The sequence below is a fragment of the Epinephelus lanceolatus genome, chromosome 17, assembly GCF_041903045.1.
Source record: "Epinephelus lanceolatus isolate andai-2023 chromosome 17, ASM4190304v1, whole genome shotgun sequence".
Lineage (NCBI taxonomy): Eukaryota > Metazoa > Chordata > Actinopteri > Perciformes > Serranidae > Epinephelus > Epinephelus lanceolatus.
In genome coordinates this window covers 9,483,953-9,503,589 of record NC_135750.1, presented here as the reverse complement: position 1 = coordinate 9,503,589, position 19,637 = coordinate 9,483,953, and the positions used below count along the sequence as shown (strand labels likewise).

The 19,637-nt window shown below is 40.7% G+C and overlaps 1 long non-coding RNA gene across 8 annotated transcripts in view; it reads left to right on the top strand.

Annotated features, from left to right (window-relative positions):
• The first annotated feature begins 6,289 nt into the window (after positions 1-6,289).
• Positions 6,290-19,637, top strand: part of LOC117248489 (uncharacterized) — a 71,408-nt gene continuing 58,060 nt past the window's right edge. For 2 of the 8 annotated variants that reach the window (XR_013487937.1, XR_013487931.1), the window contains exons 1-2: positions 11,638-11,848; positions 11,967-12,049. This is a non-coding gene — a long non-coding RNA (uncharacterized LOC117248489). Of the gene's footprint in view, positions 6,453-8,930; positions 9,037-9,704; positions 9,900-11,485; positions 11,566-11,637; positions 11,849-11,966; positions 12,050-19,637 lie in introns of those variants that run through there. The other 6 variants (XR_013487933.1, XR_013487934.1, XR_004500920.2 and 3 more) reach the window with 6 other exon arrangements.

The window sequence follows — 19,637 nt, the reverse complement described above, 5'->3', positions numbered from 1 at the left end:
CATGGCGAGAGGTTTGTTTGTGTGGACTGACAGTGAAGTGGAGCTACTCCTAAATGTCGCTTTAAACGCCGGATTTCCACTGGACGCGTGTCCGTTGCGGAACGGCAGCGCTGGTTATCCGCTGCGTGCTCCGCCGTCCGTCAATACCCACCGGCTGCGTTTGCTGTGCGGAGCGGTGCAGCTCCGCCAGGAGACATCTCGGTGCACTGCCATGATTAACATCTCCTCGTCCATGGTGTCAATGGGGTGAAATGACGTCTGAAAACCTCTGACCTGTTGACTTCAGGCCTGCCTCTGCCCATTATGTAGTTTTCAAGGTGTAGTGCAGGGAAATATGATCTGCCGTGAACACTGTGTATTTTATTTTGAAAATTAACCGAATGTTTTATTTTGTTTGTATGCACGACTTCCTGCCCCGCACGATCTGCTCTGTGCTGAATTGCTGCATTGTGCTCCGGCATAAGGTACACAAAATTAGAGTAGTTACTGAGGAACTAATGAGGAACTAATGAGTAGTTACTGAGGAACTAATGAGGAACAAATGAGGAACTAATGAGGAACGAATGAGGAACTAACTATTAGTTAATGGTCAGTTCCTCAGTAACTCATGATCAAATTTCAGAGGAGTAGTTACTGAGGAACTTATGAGGAACTATTGAGTAGTTACTGAGGAAGTAAGGTACACAAAATTAGAGTAGTTACTGAGGAACGAATGAGGAACTAATGATGAACTATTGGTTAATGGTCAGTTCTTCATTAACTCATGATCAAATTTCACAGAGGGGTTAATCACGACTTAATAATTAGTGAACTAGTTACTTCATCAGTGCAGAATCATTACTCAATAACCCGTCCATTAGTTAACCTTTTTATGTCCTAAAGTAAAGTGACACATAATGAGTAGTCTTTCATTACATTATCATCATCTTTACAATTAGTTCATTAACAAAAATAATCAGACAGCAGGATTCTTGAGAAGAGTTTTATTCATTATTTTCAGACCACATACATATTAATATGACCATCCATGTTATTCTGTACGATGATGCCTTAGAAATAAATATGATAGTGTGTCACATTTTAGGTAAGCTAAGCTTAAAGAATTTATCATGGGGGCTGCATGTAAAGTACTGTATACTGATCACACCGTTGTTCACAGTACAGTTGTTTGAGGTGCACAAAATTTAAAGTGGTTACTATGAAACAAATTTGGAACTAATGAGGAACTAACTATTAGTTAATGGTCAGTTCTTCAGTAACTCCTGATCAAATTTCAGTAGTTACTGAGGAACTAATGAGGAACTAACTATTACTTAATCATTACCTACCCTTTTTGTGTACCCTAAAGTAAAGTGAGACAGTAATGATAATGGTAATGATTACTGAATCATTACCTACTCATTAGTTACTCTTTTTGTGTACCCTAAAGTAAAGTGAGACATCACAATGAGTAGGTAATGATTACTGAATCATTACCTACTCATTAGTTACTCTTTTTGTGTACCCTAAAGTAAAGTGAGACATCAAAATGAGTAGGTAATGAGTACTGAATCATTACCTACTCATTAGTTACTCTTTTTGTGTATTTGTAAAATTACAAATATCACTCCAGAGTCTTTTGACAATGGGGCAGTGCCACAATAAATGAGTAACAGTTTCAAGTGTTGGGTGTAGTCTTTGTGGTGTGTTCAAATGCAACTGACACAGGGTGACGTGAGGCGACGTAGACGATGCAACAGTTGGCTTTTGTTGCCGCTAGTTCTTTGATGTTGGTTTGGTGTGTCAGCACCTTGTACAGAATAACATGGATGGTCATATTAATGTGTATGTGGTCTGAAAATAATTAATTAAACTCTTCTCAAGAATCCTGCTGTCTGTGATTTTATTTGTTAATGAACTAATTGTAAAGATGATGATAATGTAATGAAAGACTACTTATTATGTGTCACTTTACTTTAGGACATAAAAAGGTTAACTAATGGACGGGTTATTGAGTAATGATTCTGTACTGATGAAGTAACTAGTTCACTAATTATTAAGTCGTGATTAACCCCTCTGTGAAATTTGATCATGAGTTAATGAAGAACTGACGATTAACCAATAGTTAGTTCCTCATTAGTTCCTCAGTAGCTACTCCTCTGAAATTTGATCAGGGGTTACTGAAGAACTGACCATTAACTAATAGTTAGTTCCTCATTAACTACTCCTCTGAAATTTGATCATGAGTTAATGAAGAACTGACCATTAACTAATAGTTAGTTCATCATTAGTTCCTCATTAGTCCCTCAGTAACTACTCTAATTTTATGTACCTTAGTTCCTCAGTGACTACTCATTAGTTCATCATTCGTTCCTCATTCGTTTATCAGTAACTACTCTTATTTTGTGTAGCTTAGTTCCTTAGTAACTACTCTTTTGTTCCTCATTAGTTCCTCATTCGTTCCTCATTAGTTTCCCAGTAACTACTCTAATTTTGTGTACCGTAGTTCCTCAGTAACTACTCATTAGTTCCTCATTAGTTCCTCATTAGTTCATCAGTAACTACTCTAATTTTGTGTACCGTAGTTCCTCAGTAACTACTCATTAGTTCCTCATTAGTTCCCCAGTAACTACTCTAATTTTGTGTAGCTTAGTTCCTCAGTAACTACTCATTTGTTCCTCATTAGTTCCTCATTAGTTACTCATTCGTTCCTCATTAGTTACTCATTAGTTCCTCATTAGTTCATCAGTAGCTACTCTAATTTTGTGTACCGTAGTTCCTCAGTAACTACTCATTAGTTCCTCATTAGTTCCTCATTAGCTCCCCAGTAACTACTCTAATTTTGTGTAGCTTAGTTCCTCAGTAACTACTCATTTGTTCGTCATTAGTTCCTCATTAGTTACTCATTCGTTCCACATTAGTTACTCATTAGTTACTCATTAGTTCATCAGTAACTACTCTAATTTTGTGTACCGTAGTTCCTCAGTAACTACTCATTAGTTCCTCATTAGTTCCTCATTAGTTCCTCAGTAACTACTTTAATTTTGTGTACCTTATTGTAAAGTGTTACCAATAGAAGTCCTGCATGTCTGTTGCTCTGGAGTGCCGGAGCTGAGACGGAGCTGGAACGCAGCACAGCCGCAGCCGATGGAAACACACACATTGACTAGAATTGAATCCTATCGGCTCCGCTGCTGTGCCGGAGAGGAGACGCAACCAACATGCATCTGGTGGAAAAAGGCCGTACCAAAGCGTTTGCACAAACGTAAAAATGAGTACCACCTTAACAGCATCCATGATCAGTAGCCAAACAAAGTGTAAACATAGGTCGCTTACATGACGTCAAGCATTTGCTGGCGCATGCTGTGACGTTTCAGAACCTAAAACCCCATTTCACCCAGTTTACACGGCAACACATAAACGGTGTTTTCAGAAATCTCCACTTTGGCCGGAGTTTTTACAAATGATCGTTTTCCGTGAAAAAAACTCAGTTTGCGTGTAAACAAGAGGCCAAACCACATGAAAATATGTGCGTTTTTCCTACGTGTAAACGGGGTACCAATGTCCTTTTCTTGGTTTTTTAGATTTAGCCTGTTGATTGTCTCTGCTTCTGCCTCATCCCTATTGGGTTTGTTTGCCTCCACTGATTGTCCTTCTGTGTACTGAACCTACTTTTTGACCGGTAAAGACTGTGTTATTTTACCCAAACTGTCTCCAGAGTCGTGCGTTTGAGACCTGGTTCACCAGTTGTTACAGTTAATGCTTCATAAATCTTCTGTCAGTACTCTAATAAACAAAAAAGGCCTATTTCAGTATCAAAAACTTCACATTTTTTGTGATTTTTTAATGTAACATCAGAAAAATTGACTGATCATAACAGATGTTTTTTTCCACTGTTAATTATCAATATTTGTATGGTCTCTCTTTTCTCAACTGTGAGAAAATGCTAACTTAAAGCTTGTTTTCCAAACATGTGTTCGACTGCAGAAAAGAAAATAGTGAAAGACATTAAATCAGCAAGGCAACGTAAATTATAGTAAAGCAGAAAAACTGTATTGAAACTGCTGCAGTGGTGCAAAAAATACATGATTAATGGGAGAAGTGAGTGTAGTATCGAGATGAGGCTTTCAATATGAGATCTTTTTATAGTAGTTCTGCTTTTAAGATTTTTTTTTTTTTTTGGTGCTGGGGGGTGAGAGGGATGACACGGCAAAGGTCACAAGACAGATTTCAACATTTTATGTCTTGTATGTCATTCTTTAAGTTTTACTTTTATTTTTAAACTGTTTCTTTCTTGGTTCAGGAATGGTTTCATGTGATGGGAGATATGAACTGGCAACCCCAAATCATATTTGACTGGAAATGTTTACGTCTCTGAGTGTAGGATGAGTCAGGAAAAAAAAAATCCAACAAGAGAAAGAAATTCTGAGATCGAAATACCCCAAAATGTTATTTATAACACATACTTAACTTATAGCAAGAGACAGCATAACAATTAACACAGAATAAGAACTTAGAAGTTATTTATTTTCTCTTTTATTTAACTTCCAATCAGTCGGTTCTCTTCATGTTCGATTATTTCTTTTTATATGCAACAATATTTTTTTTAAATATCTTTTAATATTTTTTATAGCTCTCTTTTCTCTTCCTGTGAAACATTATATTATTTTTGATGACTCATTTTTTAAAACATATTTTATAAGCATTTTAGGAACAGTCTCAAAATTATTTAGTGACATAGGGTTTTTCCAACAATGAACCCACACCCCCCCATACAAGGTTGAGGAATGGCAATAACAACAGCAACATATCAGTTAATAATAAGAATAATGACCGAGGTACATTAATGTAAAGCAAAGGGGAGAAAAATGTGAAAAATACACTTATAACAAAAAAATAAATTAAATTAAAATAAAATAAAACTTGTCCATACCCATTGAGTGCACAGTTGCCCATGTACAGTTTCACATGGTGTGTGTTTGGGATACAGGTCATAGGAAACTGCAGATTAAATAGTCAACTGAGTTTTTGTGAATTTGACAGTACAAAAATAAAAGTGGCCGAAAACAACATTGGGCCACAGGGGGAGCCACAGCAATCGGTCACATTTTGGCCATTTTTAAGCATTTTTCTGTTGTTATAGCGCCACCCAGTTGCCAATTAGAGTTAAATTTCTCCAGTCACCTTGAGGCGTCCTGTTCTACATATCTACCAAGTTTAGTAAAAATTGATATGGTGGTTAGGCCTAGATAAGAAATGAGCTCTCTAGCGCCCCCATTTTGTTTGATGGGGTCAATAATGGAGGGGTCCCCTCAGATTATGTGTGGTCATATGCCTACAAAGTTGCGTGGTGATGGGTGAAACCCTTGAGATGTTATACACCTTTATGTGATGAGCCACGCCCTCCGCAATATTCATTGCCTTATAGAAGCTCAGTTTTAGTAAGTTTTCCAACTTTTGCCAAGAGGGAACTTTAGACATTGGTCCCTAGATTATGTTCACCCAGTTTCATGCAGATCGCTCAAACTTCCTAGGAAGAGATCGATTTGAAGTGTTTTTCAAAAAATTCAAAATGGTGGAAAATCTATATAACCGGAAGTTATGGGTTCTTGAGGCAAATTTGTTCCTCGTGAGGAGAGGCATCTCTGTGCAAAGTTTCATGTCTCTATGACATACAGGGCATGAGATATGCCCATTCAAAGTTTGCAATTTCAATCGGTTGCTATAGCGCCCCCCTTTGGCCAATTGATGTAATATTGCTTCTTTCACATCCTCCCATGACCCTCTACCACTGTGCCAAATTTCACATGGATTGATCAAGTCAGTGAGGAGAAAAACATGGAACAGACACACAGACAGAGTTTTTGTCATTATATAGTAAGATAAATATGATAATTAAAAAATATAAATATATTTAAGAAAGGGGAAAGTGTACATGTATGTGTGATGACTCATCTTTAACTTCAGGGCATGTACATTCATTTATCCAATCAAATGGGATTGAGGGGGAGTAGCGAACCACACTGTTGGCTCATAGCTGGTAGAGCAGTATCATATCAGGAGGTGTGAGCTTGAACAGCATAATTATTCACCAAGTTACTAATTTCCTCCTCATCCTCTTTCTCCTGATCCAGCAACAAATGAGAGAGGTGTGGGTGGAGGCCAGCAGCCACGCCCACCTTTAAGTGTTTCAACCAGATTTTAAAGATCTGATTTAAATTTGCATGTCAAAGTAAACTAAAGTCCATGTCATTCAATTTAAAGGACTTTATTTGGATCCAAAATTGGGCAACTGAGCTGCTGGACAGATGTAGAGTGTGACTGGGGATTAGGAGGTAATGAGAGGCAGGTGTGTGAGCAGGTGGAAGATCAGACGATGGGCAGGAGCAGGAACACACAGAGGACACTGCTGGGGTCTGAAATGACAGCAGAAGTAATGAAGAGACAAACCACCTCCTACTCAGCCAAAGAAAGTAAGGAATACACATCCAATACAGACATATGGCACAGCTTTGTGCCCTAATTATGAGAAACACAGCTACAGCACAGTGCTCAGTCATATCTGTGTGTGTGACATCAGAAAGAGAAGGTAAAAGAAAAAAGAGCTGCGCACTGTCAGCATAAGGTGAAGGAGAGTCTTTGTTTAAAGGAAGTCTTGGGTCTCATCAACAGTCAGTGTGAGTGGAAGTACACCCACACTGTCACCCACCCACAGAGTCAAACGCTGACTGTAGCCCAGTGCTAAGATATAGTTTGAGTTGTTTGTAGGGCAGCTGGTTATTCACATTTCTCTTGCAACATTTTTGATCTATGCTATGTTTCCTTACATGTGACCTTGATCCTTTCCTCCTCCTAAAAATTTCATTCACACATCCTCATTAAAATGTAGAGTACTTCCTATGATATGTGATGTCCCTTTGAAGAGAGCTGCAAGAAAGGAGGCTTCAGAGGGCTGTGGCTTTCTGAGAGAATCTGTGTGTGTGTGTGAGTGTGTGTGTGTGTGTGTGTGTGTGTGTCCATGCACATACAGTATATGAGGCTGTTTTTGTCTCTTATCAAAGCATCTCTATATGTGAACTGCACTGCAGTGTCGGGTGCAGTGTTGCAACTCTTTGGCTCAGTGTTACATCAGCCTCGGTGAAGCAGATATGCAGCTCCACAGCAGCAGCTCAGACTGTCATGTACCACCAGAGTCATTGAGGCAAATTAAGCCAGGCGCTCCAGAGGCAGCCTAACAAATCCAAGCGTAAGAGGGGACAAACCACAAGCAAGCCAAACTAAAACCAACTTAAACAACCCACAGCAGGGGACAGCTGTACGAGCACAAGCAGACACAACCAATTTAACTCAAACTAGTCCAAACTAACTTGATACGCACGGGAGACCACGCCGCACCATTAGACTAATTACGGGCAAATGTGGCCAGGACAAAACATGTCAGAGTAAACCAAACCACTAAACACCAAAACAGCCTCTGCCAGAGAGCCCAAACAGGATCCAAATCAAACACACCCAACCTGGACAAAATAATCATGCAGAGACCGACTAGTGATAAAACATCTGCAGGCTAATCAGAATTAATCTGCACAAATAAAATCAACCAGTTATTAATGAACCGTTCAAATAAATCATCCAAAACAAATCATTTTAACTTAAAGGACACTTTAATAAGTACTGTATTCGCTTTCTTGCCAAGAATTAGCCGAGACGATTGATGCCACTTGAATGTTTGCACAGTAAATAGGAAACTGCAGCCAGTTTCCTTCGCTGAGCACAAAGGAAACGCAGGAAACAGAGGGGGGAACAACTAGACTGGCTCCGTCTCAAGGTGACAAAATACAGCCTCCAACACCTCTAAAGCTCACAAATTTTATAACTTGCTTGTTTAATGTGCCGAGCTTTGCCAACTGGCTTCTGGCTGTAGTTTCATATTTACTGTATAAATATGAGATGATACCGATCTCTTGGCAAGAAGGCACACGGTGTTCAAGTAATTACACCACAAACAGCCGACTATTCACTAACCAGGAGTACAGGTCCAAGTTTATTCAGCCAAATTATTCACTCAGGTTGGTTCTTTAAAGGGACAGTTCACCCCAAAATTAAAAGTGCATATTTTTCCTCTTACCTGTAGAGTTATTTGTCAATCTGGATTGTTTGGGTGTGAGTTGCAGAGTGTTGGAGATATCGGCCATAGAGATGTCTGTCTTCTCTCCAGTACAATGGAACTAGATGGCACTTGACTCAAAGTGCCAAATGAATACATTTAAAAACTCAACATCAATGTCTCTTTCCAGAAATCATGACTCAGTTACTCAAGATAATCCACAGACCTTGTTGTGAGCAGTTTCATGTTGGAACTATTTTCTTTATACCGAGCTACACTCGCCAACCGTATCACCACACAGAAGGAGGCGCACATCTACTCATTGACAAGAGGTTTAGCTGAGCTGTGACATTAGCTAGCTCAGTGGTGCTAGGTGAGTTCGCAGGAGATACAAACAGCTCTATGGCTGATAATTCCAACACTTAGCAACTTACAGCAGAACTATCTAGACTGATAAATAGCTCTACAGTGAAGAGGAGAAATATGTATTTTTGATTTTGGGCTGAACTGTCTCTTTAAAGTCTTTTCTTCTTCTTTTCTTTCTTTTGTGGCCACTTGAGGTTTGCTCCAAGAGCAAGTCAGTCCCCACAGACCTCCATGTTAGAATGGCCAACAGTACAGCAGTAAAATAAACATGTCTACAGCCTGGTACAAAAAAAAGTTTTGATGTGGTGGTGTGCTGCAGTGGCAGGAGAGCTGGACTCCCTTACTGTATGTCGCTTCCAGATCGAAGGACCCTTAACAAACCGCTTTCCATCTCACTAAGCAGAGGAGTATGTTCAGTGGCAGACTTCTCTCCCAGTCCTGCTCAACAGACAGACTGAGAACGTCTTTTGTCCCCCAGGCCATCAGGTTATTCAACTCCTACCAGTGACGGCAGGTTGGAACGCACTGAACAGACTGAATACTCACCTGATCACCTGTGTTTAGGCTGCTGGAATGTCACTCAGGTACTGGTTACGTTAACCTTGCACAATTTGCATTTGTATTTATTTAGATATTCGGCCTCTGCTAGCATTTCATATTTTACCTTCTGTGCTTTTTATATTTGATATTTTCCAGCATTCTGTATTTAATAATCTCTACTTTTAAGCACCTTATACACAGTTTATGAGTCAGATCCACCCCTCGCTCCTCCACAGCTCCACCCTCGCATCCAAATATGATCACTTCTGGCTCCAAAAAAAACAAGATGGTGATGGCAGAAATGCTGAACTTGAGGCTTTAAATGAGAGTTTACAAACCGTCTAGGTAGGTAGGTACTTTATTAATCCCTCGGGGGGAAATTTCATTGTCACAGCAGCCCAAAATACATTAAAATACACAATTTAAAATACACAAAGTACAGTCTCACATAAAGACAGACACGCTGTGCAACAGGGTGCAAGGAGCATAAGGTGCTAGGTGCTTCAGGCTCCAACCTGCTGTTTCCATGGAGAAAAGGCCAGTCACAGATGCAAATCACAGTGGAAGTGAATTCAGAGCGTGTGGCAGGGGTGTAAATATAGACAGTGCAGGCCGTGCCCATATGCACAGGGGCCCATTGGGTGAGGGGCCCTTGAATGATTCAGATTGCCACCTCAAAAATACACAAGTGGTGCCTTTTTTGTTTTTTTAGATGGGAGGCCCCGGGGCAGACCCAGAACATGCTGGAGGGATTACATATCTCATCTGGCCTTGGAACACCTTGGGGTCCCTGAGGAGGAGCTGGAAAGCATCGCTGGTGAGAGGGATGTCTGGGGTGCTTTGCTTGGTTTGCTGCCCCTGTGACCTGGATAAACATCCTGAAAATTAATGGATGACACAATACATGGTAACTAGTTCAGATGCAAAAAGTCGTCATTGTAGTTGGGAAAAAAACGCAGCTCCACAGTTGCTGAATTCATCCAGATTTTACCCATAATCCAAAAGGGAATTGATTTAGGTCCTGCACCATCATCTTTAGCTCCCACCTGCCATTAGCTACCCTGGAAATCCAGAGTTCTCGCGAGAGCACAATTTGAATTTGCTCAGCGAGTCACTCTGGCAATCAGTAATGATGCTCATTACCCATGCCCTTGTAGCCGAGCTGCACCAGTCACATCGGTGTATCTGCTATAGGTGGGCCAGAGGCGAGCTAAACAGATGACGACATCGTTGTGACGACAAAGTCCGGAATCAGTCAGTAAACATTGCAAGATGGCTACGGATGAACACCAGTTGTTTGAAACGGCTTTGGCCGCTACAATGAACGAGTTAGACTTGGCTTTTTCTCTAAAAAAGGAACAGAAGACGGCGCTCGAGTCTTTCCTTTGCAAGAAGGACGTTTCTGCTGTTTTGCTGACTGGATACAGCAAGAGTCTAATCTACCAGTTAGCTCCGTGGGTAGCTAAGCATATACGTCACCCCGTGTATTGTTCTGATTGGTCATAGTGTTATCCAATTGCGTGCAGTGATATTTACAAATGCATGCTTGGTGCAGCTCCTCGAGTTGGGCCATTTGCATTACTCATAGCCAGACCCTAAATCTTTCTAGATTTGGGTCTGGATTTCCAGGCTAGCCATTAGCAGTGCAAAGGACTGAATTTGAATTAGAGTTAATTTACCCAACTTTTTTTAAGTGCACAATATTGTAATTTTGAAATCTTTTTCAATGAACCAGATATTTTGTCATACAGTTGTTAACCTTCAGCACTGGTGATTTAACCATGACAGTTTCTTGCCGAACTGAGCTGCAGAGGTTCTCCACCTGTGACTCATGTATCATGGTCTATGGGAAAAATGAATGGGACTATTCACTCCTCCCACTTTACAACTCCATTGTTTTCTAATTCCCTCAAAGCCCAAAAACAACAATGAATTGATCCATGAAGCATTGTACTGCATGTGTGTGTCCAAAACTATTAAAACACATCAACGAGCATCACTGTTGCACCGGCTAACATGTTCCTTCACTACAATGAACATGGCAGCTATGGTTTATTTTTAGTCAGTCACACGTACACCATCCTGCTGCTGTTTACACTCAGTACTGCAGCAAATGTGTATTAATCTGTGGCTGGAAATAGTCCGGAACAAATGTACTGTTTACTGCTACAGCTAAGCTACAGTGCTGAGACATTTTTGAAAGTATTTTGAAAATGAAATTAAAGATATGTGACCGGTTTTTAAAGATTTATGTCCATGGATTCATCTGATATCTCTGTTGGAATAACAGTGAGAGGTATCATTATCAACACGAGACAAAATGCAAACAACAATTTGCATGGTGTCGTTAAAGTGGTGCCCATTGTCTCTGCATACCTGCAACTTACTGTAAAAGGCAACAAACTGAACTGGGTTATTGGAAATGATAAATTCTGTTTGACTGATTCACTTCCTGTACTGGCTCTCGTGCTCAACTTTACTTCCTGTTTACAGCTCCAGCATCCCACAAAGCCCTGCTCCTCTAATAGGAAATGCTACACACAGGCCCAGAGCCTGCCGCCAGCTGAGTTTCAGTAAGTTGCCTAGAGATTACTGTCATGGCATTTCTGCATTATTGTGAAACCGGTGAAGTGTGGATGTTTGCACAGCAGCTCACAAGCCAACAATGAGTGGACTTTAAAGCAAATAGCAATGATTAGCAGGTGTGTTAGTTTGGGGAAAGTACTGTCAGGGGAGAAGCATGTCATGTAGCAGCCTTACAGTCTAATTTTGTTTCATTTTTACTGCTCTTTCATAGCTTGTATAATCCTCCAGACCATGAACTCATCTTAAGACCAAGTGGATAAAAGTGAACATGTATGTATGTTAAACATCTTTCTTTCTGTGTCTTGTAAACTTGTTTAAAGGCTCTGATGTGACTTTTTCACATATGTGTTAAAACTCTCCCTCTCATGCCTTTATGTCTTTATGACAGGAGGATGACCATGCATGAATGCTGGGACAGTTACACAGGACCCTTTGTCTGCAACAGAAAGCAGCACATGAGGAATTTGCACGGTAGGATTTCTTTGTAATGCATCAAAATCACAGACGGCCGCTGCTATAGTTTCAAATCACTCGATGTCTCTGGGTTATATTGTGCAAAAAGGGTTTTAGCTGAAGAAAGGCCCACGTGCTTCAGTAATATGGATATTTGCTTGGTAACTGGAGGTTTTATCAGCTCTTTCATGCTCTGTGTTGGCTCACACAGTCACAAGTGGATCGCCTTATCTTCCCTTTCTTACTACATATCCTGTGCCTCTTTTTTTTCTCACTAAATGTGACATGTAAGTGTGACAAATATCATGCAAGTCTGTGAGGGCAAAGGGGCAAAGTGCTCATACATGTCAGCCACTTTTACCTCAGAAAAATACAGAACTGTTGCGTATGAACGCTTTGAGTCAGAATTCCGTCTTCTCACCAAATCATTAAGAAACACTTGCTCTGAAATGGATTTATTTTTAGACTTTGAAGTCACTCAACCGTGTTGAATATTGGAGATCCCAAATTAACAGTTTTGACTTTGCTCTGGGAAGTTTGGTGCTCAGCCCGCGCTGCTGCTGCCTCTGTGCCCTCTGGGTTAATGACAGGTTTGTCTCACACAACATATAATCGCTGGCAGTTAGCAGAGCACACACGTCATTCAGTGAGTCAGAGCGAGATTCAGTGTTATTCTGTCTCATGATATTCCCCCAGACAAAAGACGCTGTTGTTCTCCTTCGGTTTGAGAAAAGTTAAATGACTCTTATTAGACACTCTTCAGGGGTTTGTGTAGAGATGTTTTCTGGTTTAGGATGATTTGTGATTTTTATAGAGAAATTAAGTTTGCCAAGTTTAATTATGTGCGTGGAAAGAATGTCAAAACTGAACAACATCAGATCTGATACTCTCTGACTGCAGCAGCTCTTCATATTCAAACAGGGCTCTGAATGCAGGCTGCACTTTGCCTCATGTGGCGACAACCTTTTAAAAATCATAAAAAAGTAATCAGGGCTGTAGTTTGTGTATTTTGGTGGTTTTAGCAACCTCGGGGACTTCCAGGGTTTACGTTTAAAACTCAATTGGGTATATTAGGGGAAGATTTCAGTCTCAGTATTTTATTTTAAATATTATAATATTTCCTTACTATAATAGTGTTCAGTGTGGAGAAAGATTTGAAACAGCATTTATAATATCGCACTGTTAAATCAAATTTTGCATAACATTTTTGCAAATTGACTTAAAAGCAAATTAAATATAAAAAGGTTGGGCTGGGTTAACTTGGACTCATGACCTCAGTAACGTTCTGGCGGCGTCAGTGATAATAGTGCAACACAGTTTAGACCAGTGTTGTTGTTGCTGTTGTTGTTGTTGTTGTTGTTCACACAGCATGAAATGAGACACCAATCTGTGAAAAAAAAAATCACACTACTCTGCCTGTTTTATTGCCTTGTGACGCTTCTATTGGCCTTACTGCATGACAGAAACAACCAATCAGAGCTGAGGAGTCTCTAGTGCAGCTATCACTCATGTCAAACTGCGGTCAAACTGTCAATCTAGACAGCGCTGATCAAATATGAATCCAGATTCTGTTGTTTTGCCTATTACTCACCTCAAATGTTGTCAGATGCATATTTTAGTGTACTGTTTAGCTGGAAGATGAGGAAGCTTGTGACCTGGTCAGTGGGCGGTGCTTTGCCGTGGCTCGACTGTTTTCAACGTGGTGACCGGGTCATACCCTTTGTCATTTTACTGCTGCAGTTCACTGAAATATGTTCCTAAGAACATTTGAGGTGAGAAACAGGCAACACACTAACAGAATCTCTATTTATATTTAAACAGTGCTGCCTAGTTTGACAGTTTGACCTCACACAAGCAGTGACTGACTCCTTGGCTCTGAATGGTTGTTTTTGTTGCACGACAGTCTGATGCTAGCGAATGCTGTTTCTTTTTAGCATATTATCATTGTCATGTACATGTTTCAGAATACAGTGACAGTTTCAGACAGGGGCGTAGCACCAAGTCCTGGGCCCTATGCATAAGCAGCCTCCGTGGGCCCCCTGCCCTTCCTTTAATCCCAACACATTCTCACTCCGACCTCGTCACATATTACTGTTTGGTCATGGACTTTCCACATCCAGATATGACATGCAGGGTACCCTGGATGTGTTGGTTGTTGACGTTCTGGGACACCGTGTCAACTTCTGCCTGTTACATGCATTGTCCTCTTTCAAAATACACTTCTGTTTTCACAGGAAATGTAATGTTTACATACAGTCTCTTTCAAAATAACGCACTATAAAGGTACAACACCGCAATTTGACCTTTTTTTCCCCTTCAACAGCTAATGCACGTGGTTAGGTTTAGGAAAAAAAGAACAGGGTTTGGCTGACAGGACTTGAACACTGCTCTCAGGTGAAAGTCAGTCTTTGTTGGGCCCACCCACCCTTTACTTTTGTTCTTGTTTCCCAGTGACAACGGTGGCCACATTTTAAGCTATAATGGTGACTGGCTGCGTATCGTGCCGACGTTAAAGGACAGCTTTTTTCATCAGTGTCTGTCGCAGGAAGTCACTGCCCAAGTGCTGGATTTTGACGACTTCTGAGTGAGACCAGGTTGTTGATCCATGTCTCCCTCTGCGCCTCTTAGGAAAGACATGACAGTGTACATCTGTGCTCCAGCACCATAACCAGTCAGATACTCAGCTCTAGCTGCGTTTAGAGACAGTTGGCCCGCTGACCATTTTCTAATTCACGGTCAAAATACTCTGGATGCAGTTAAGGTGCCAGAGTGCACAAAAAAAGCATCAAAATAGAGCCTGTTTGTTAAAAAAAAAGAGTGCCAGGGGATGAGATTAGCCCTAAATGTCCTCAAATCCTAGAAACACCCCTGTGTACACCTGACCTACGTGCAGCTGCTGTGACTGTATTTGCCTGGTTTATTAATTTATTAATTAATTAATTTTATCTGATAAATATTATTAGTGTTTGTTTAACTGGCCCCTGGTCTCCTTCCACTTTGCAAAAGCAAGTTGAGTATCCCTGCTTTAAGGGCTGCGAGGGGCCTCAGAGTAAGAAGATTAACTGAATTTTTCAACTAAATTTAATTTAGTTATAGCACTAATTACTAAGAAATTAAAAAGTGCAGACAAAACCAAACTTTTCACTCCAGTCTTTTCGAGGCCCCCCTGCCAATTTGAGCCTTGGGTAATCAGTCCCACTTTTCTCCGCCCCTGGTTTCAGTAAATATGGCACAAATTAATTTTAATGTAAGTTACCAAGTGTAGCTCTAAGTAATTTCCTTAAAAACAATTCTTTAAATGTGTTTAATGGGGAGAAATCCACCCCATGTTGTATTGATGGTTTTGGCAGCACAGTGTAATGGTTGCTGTTAATTTAACCTCCATTACAGAACGCTGTAAAACCCTGCTGTAAACATGGCACTCTGTAAGAAGGACACATGTTGTTTACCCAGAGAGACACTGCAAACTTGTACACATGCTGTACATTGAACGCACCCCTGCTGAATGGAGCTCTTCCAGTTGAAATGTTTCTCTGTTTGGACATAATTCAGTGATTCTTTCATGAAAGGGAGCCAAACAAGATCGAGACCAGCTGGGATGTGTTTACCAGTTTATCTGACACTGGTTTTAAAATGATATAACTCTAATCTTACCATATAAAATAAAACCTTAACAATACTGTAATGTTAAAGCTCCTGTAACAAGACAGCCTTTAATGGATAAATAAGAAGTAAAAGCAGTGACAGCCTCACAATACACATGGAGCTGTGGTTTAGCTGTAACACAAGTTCAGGTCTCCCATCACAAGACTTCCTCCTCTCCTGCCATGTGCCCCGTCACGCCACCCTGTAATATTTCATCAGCCGTTTGACTCACTGTAAAACTGTAAAGCAGGCGCGCGCACAAACAGATCTAATCTCCGTGAAAGACCTTTTTAAACCCCACTTAAGTTAAAAATCAGGTGTTGTTGCAGAATCTACCGCAGGTTTCAGAATCAAAAGCTTTCACATCTTCAAAAACAAAGGTATCAAAGCCGCTGCATCTCCTCGGGCTGCTAAACAGCCTCATGCTCCCCTAATGGATTTTTCTTGCTGAAATCTGGGGAAAATGATGTGAGACACACCTGACTAAAGTGAAAGGCTTGTGCAACATCCCTGATAAGACTTTTACTTACTTTATTTTAGGTATATAGTGTTGCTTTGAGGCTCTGTGTTGCATAGTGTTGCGTTTCATTGTGTCTGTTGTCTTGTTTTTGTGTTTTTTTGCATCTCAACCGGTGGCTTTTTGTTGCATTGTGTTGCGCTATATAGTGCTGCGATAAAAGTGCATAAACAGTAATTTAACTCAGGGAATAAAAATACAGGGAGGCTGATGATTACTGTGGAAAGATGCACTTAAATGGACACTCCTTAAGTTTGGTTTACTTGAAATTGTCTCTGCCTGGACTTAGAGACTACACATTTTTATCAGAGAGCCTGGCTCACATCTATGGGTGTGGACATATTTACCAAGGAGGGAGGCTCTGATGAAATCCCCTACTGTGCTGCATTATGGGAAATGTAGGATTCTGTGTTTTTCAAGAGCCTGACCCATACTGGCGACTACAAATAAGAGTTCTTAGAATAGCTCTGCTGCTTTGAATCTTTTAAATCTGTCTCATCTCTGCGGTAGTACAAAACTAAATCACTGTATCACCTTTTTTTTTTTTTAAATCATGTTTTAATAAAAGCTTTGTAAGCATGGTGCACTCATCCAGACCAGTGAGTCATTCAGCGGAGGAATGACTTCACACGGATATGAAACAGGAAATACACTGACTCAGATCAAGCTCGGCAATATTGTAAAACTATTAAAAGAATCAAGTCATGTATTTGTTACAAAAAAATAGATGCTTAAAGACGGTGAGAGTGTGTCCTCAGTGTGTCGCTATCAGCCTTTAGATTCAGTCAGAAATGAGTCACAGATGTTCCAGAAACATTAAGATATCCTCTTTTTTTGCTTTTAACTGTCATTTCAACCCAGTCGCCTGCAAAATGCTGGCGTAACCAAGGATATGTTACATTGCATGTTATTATATGGCACATTAGTTAACAAGTGACAAGTGGTGATCGAGCTTTTGCGGCTGTAGCACCTAAATTTTGGAATTCTTTGCCTGCTCTCCTATGGTCTGCTGACTCTATGGTTTCTTTTTAAAGCCAGCTAAAGATGCACAGCTGTTTGGGTAACTTGTGTGCACCAGAGATGTACTTTTCAAATTTTGTGTGTTGTTGTGTAGTGTGAATTCTTCTTTTTTCTGGTGTGTGTGCAAATCATTTTGGTAGTTGTGCACTTTTCACTATGTGGCTCATGTAGTTACTCTTGTCTATGATTTCTTTCTTGTTGTATATCACCCTTTTACTTACTTACTTTGGTTACAAGTCTTGAGGTTTAGGCACAAAAAAACACTTGGTTATGAGTAGAAAAAGATCATGTTTTGGCTTTTAATACCCGGTTTGAGGGGGCACAATCCCGGCAGGAAAAGCAGCAATGTCTCACCTTTCAAGCCTGAAAGACGCTGGAAAAACAGCAGTGACTCGCTTAATCACAACCAGTTTTGCTGTCAGCTGCTCTCCAGCAGTGGCCTGTAGTATTCTGCAGCTTAGCAGGGGTCTTTCATGGGTGTCATGCCATCCACCACGTCCTCCACCCCCAGACAACAGAGTTAGCTCATGCATTATGTCACTTTAGAAACATTGATTCATGCAAATGTAATGTATTTGTGGTTTGCAGACACGTACAGCATGTGACAGCATTTTCTTCTGGTGGCTGGGCTGGTGATTTTCAGCATGTTCTACCCGCTTATTAATGATGACTCTTATCTGTTGCGAGCGAAGGAGGAAGTAGTGTGATGTATAGAACCGCATGGTCCTCAGAGGCAGGAGGTCGTGGTTGGATTTGACACAGGAGACCACCGCTTGCTTCCTGTTTTCGTGCAGACGCTGCAGTCAGTGTTGGTTTCTTTCAACCATCCATTTACCATTGTTCTCCACCCTTAACCAAATGGTTATTATTGTGACCATGCGACGAAGATCCCCTGAACCAAGTTGTTTTTTTGTGCCTAAACTTAACTAAACTTTTAAACTTTGGACATGCGTAAGACATATTGAAATAGTAATAATTTGCTTCCAGTATGCTTTCTTAATTCTTCTGCTCTCGTTGGAAAAACAACAACCAAAAAAACAGAATCTGTTGACATGCAAAAGTTCAAAAGTTCAACCAGATGTTTCCTACTTAACTGGAAGAAGTATTTAGAGTGAAGCTCAAATATCGAAGTGACTTACAGTAACAACAAGCAAAACACATGTCTGAGCAGAAGGGACGGTAACCACAGTTGTGCAAGGTCAAAAAATGCTTTTATTCTTGCAACAGAGATTTGGAAAGGCACTGACAGTCAATGTCATCCTGCCGTCGGGGGCGACAGGTCAGAAAATGCCCCTCTGTCTCTCTGATAGGCAGTTAACAACAATGTATTTTGTAATTTAATTTGCAGGACTTGTTGGTTGCTCATGTCACACCTAATGGTTGCTAGACAAACTAGATTAGATGAAACTAGAAATTAGAGTCCTGCATTACTGGAACAAACAAGGAGCTGTTCAAGAGAAAAGGGAACTTAACAGGAAAAGTTCCACCACAATCAGAAAAAAAGGCATGTTGCCACTGCTCACCGTGCCCTCTGCAATACCTTGATTTCCCAGAAATGGAAACCAAGACAGTCCAAATGAGGAAGTGGTTGTCTATCACGTTGTAAATTGTTGTAAGTTCATACATCAGAATTCATCTGACATGCTCAACCACAAACTGAGGTAACCAGGCAACTCATGTAAATGTGAGTAAAATTCTGAGAAATCGATAGCAAAACACACGGCAGGTTACTAATGCGTACCCTGCTACACGCAGAGGACGACCTTTTGCACAATTTACCTGAATGTGAATAAGACGGTTTCTTTTAGTCATCATGATCACATGAGTCATGGACCGGCCACCTGTCCAGGCTGTACCTTACTGGAGACGAGCTCCAGCTGCACAGATGAGCGGATAATTCATCATGTGTGTATCTGTTCATATTAACTCCCACTGCATGCTCCCCGTGTAGTAAGTGGGAAACAGCTGTGTTGGAAGGAGTGTACAACACTTCTTAAAGTTGAGTGAATTCAGAGATTGTGAGAGGGGGACTCCCTTTTTTTTATGTGCACTGACTAATTAAGAAGAGGTCATGTTTGATGCTACGAAGGCAGATAAAAAGTTTGCAAGGTCATTAACAAGGATTACTGGAGGACAGCTGAAAGTTTTGGGGAGTTTCCACTATTTATGAGTCGGACACTGCTGATAGTAGCTGCTGCTGCAACTAGCAGTCATAAACCTGCACAGAATACAGCTGACACACACATACTCAGTTTCTGTACCCCTATGTTCACCTTTGCTGGGTACCCCACCTATAAAGGGGTGTCTCCCACCTTACCTCTCCCCTTTTGCTGTTGTGCTCCGTGGGAGAGGTAAAGGCTAGCTCACATTACACGATGTTCACCTTGATTTTGCGTCACGGAGACTATCGTAATCTTTTGAGTG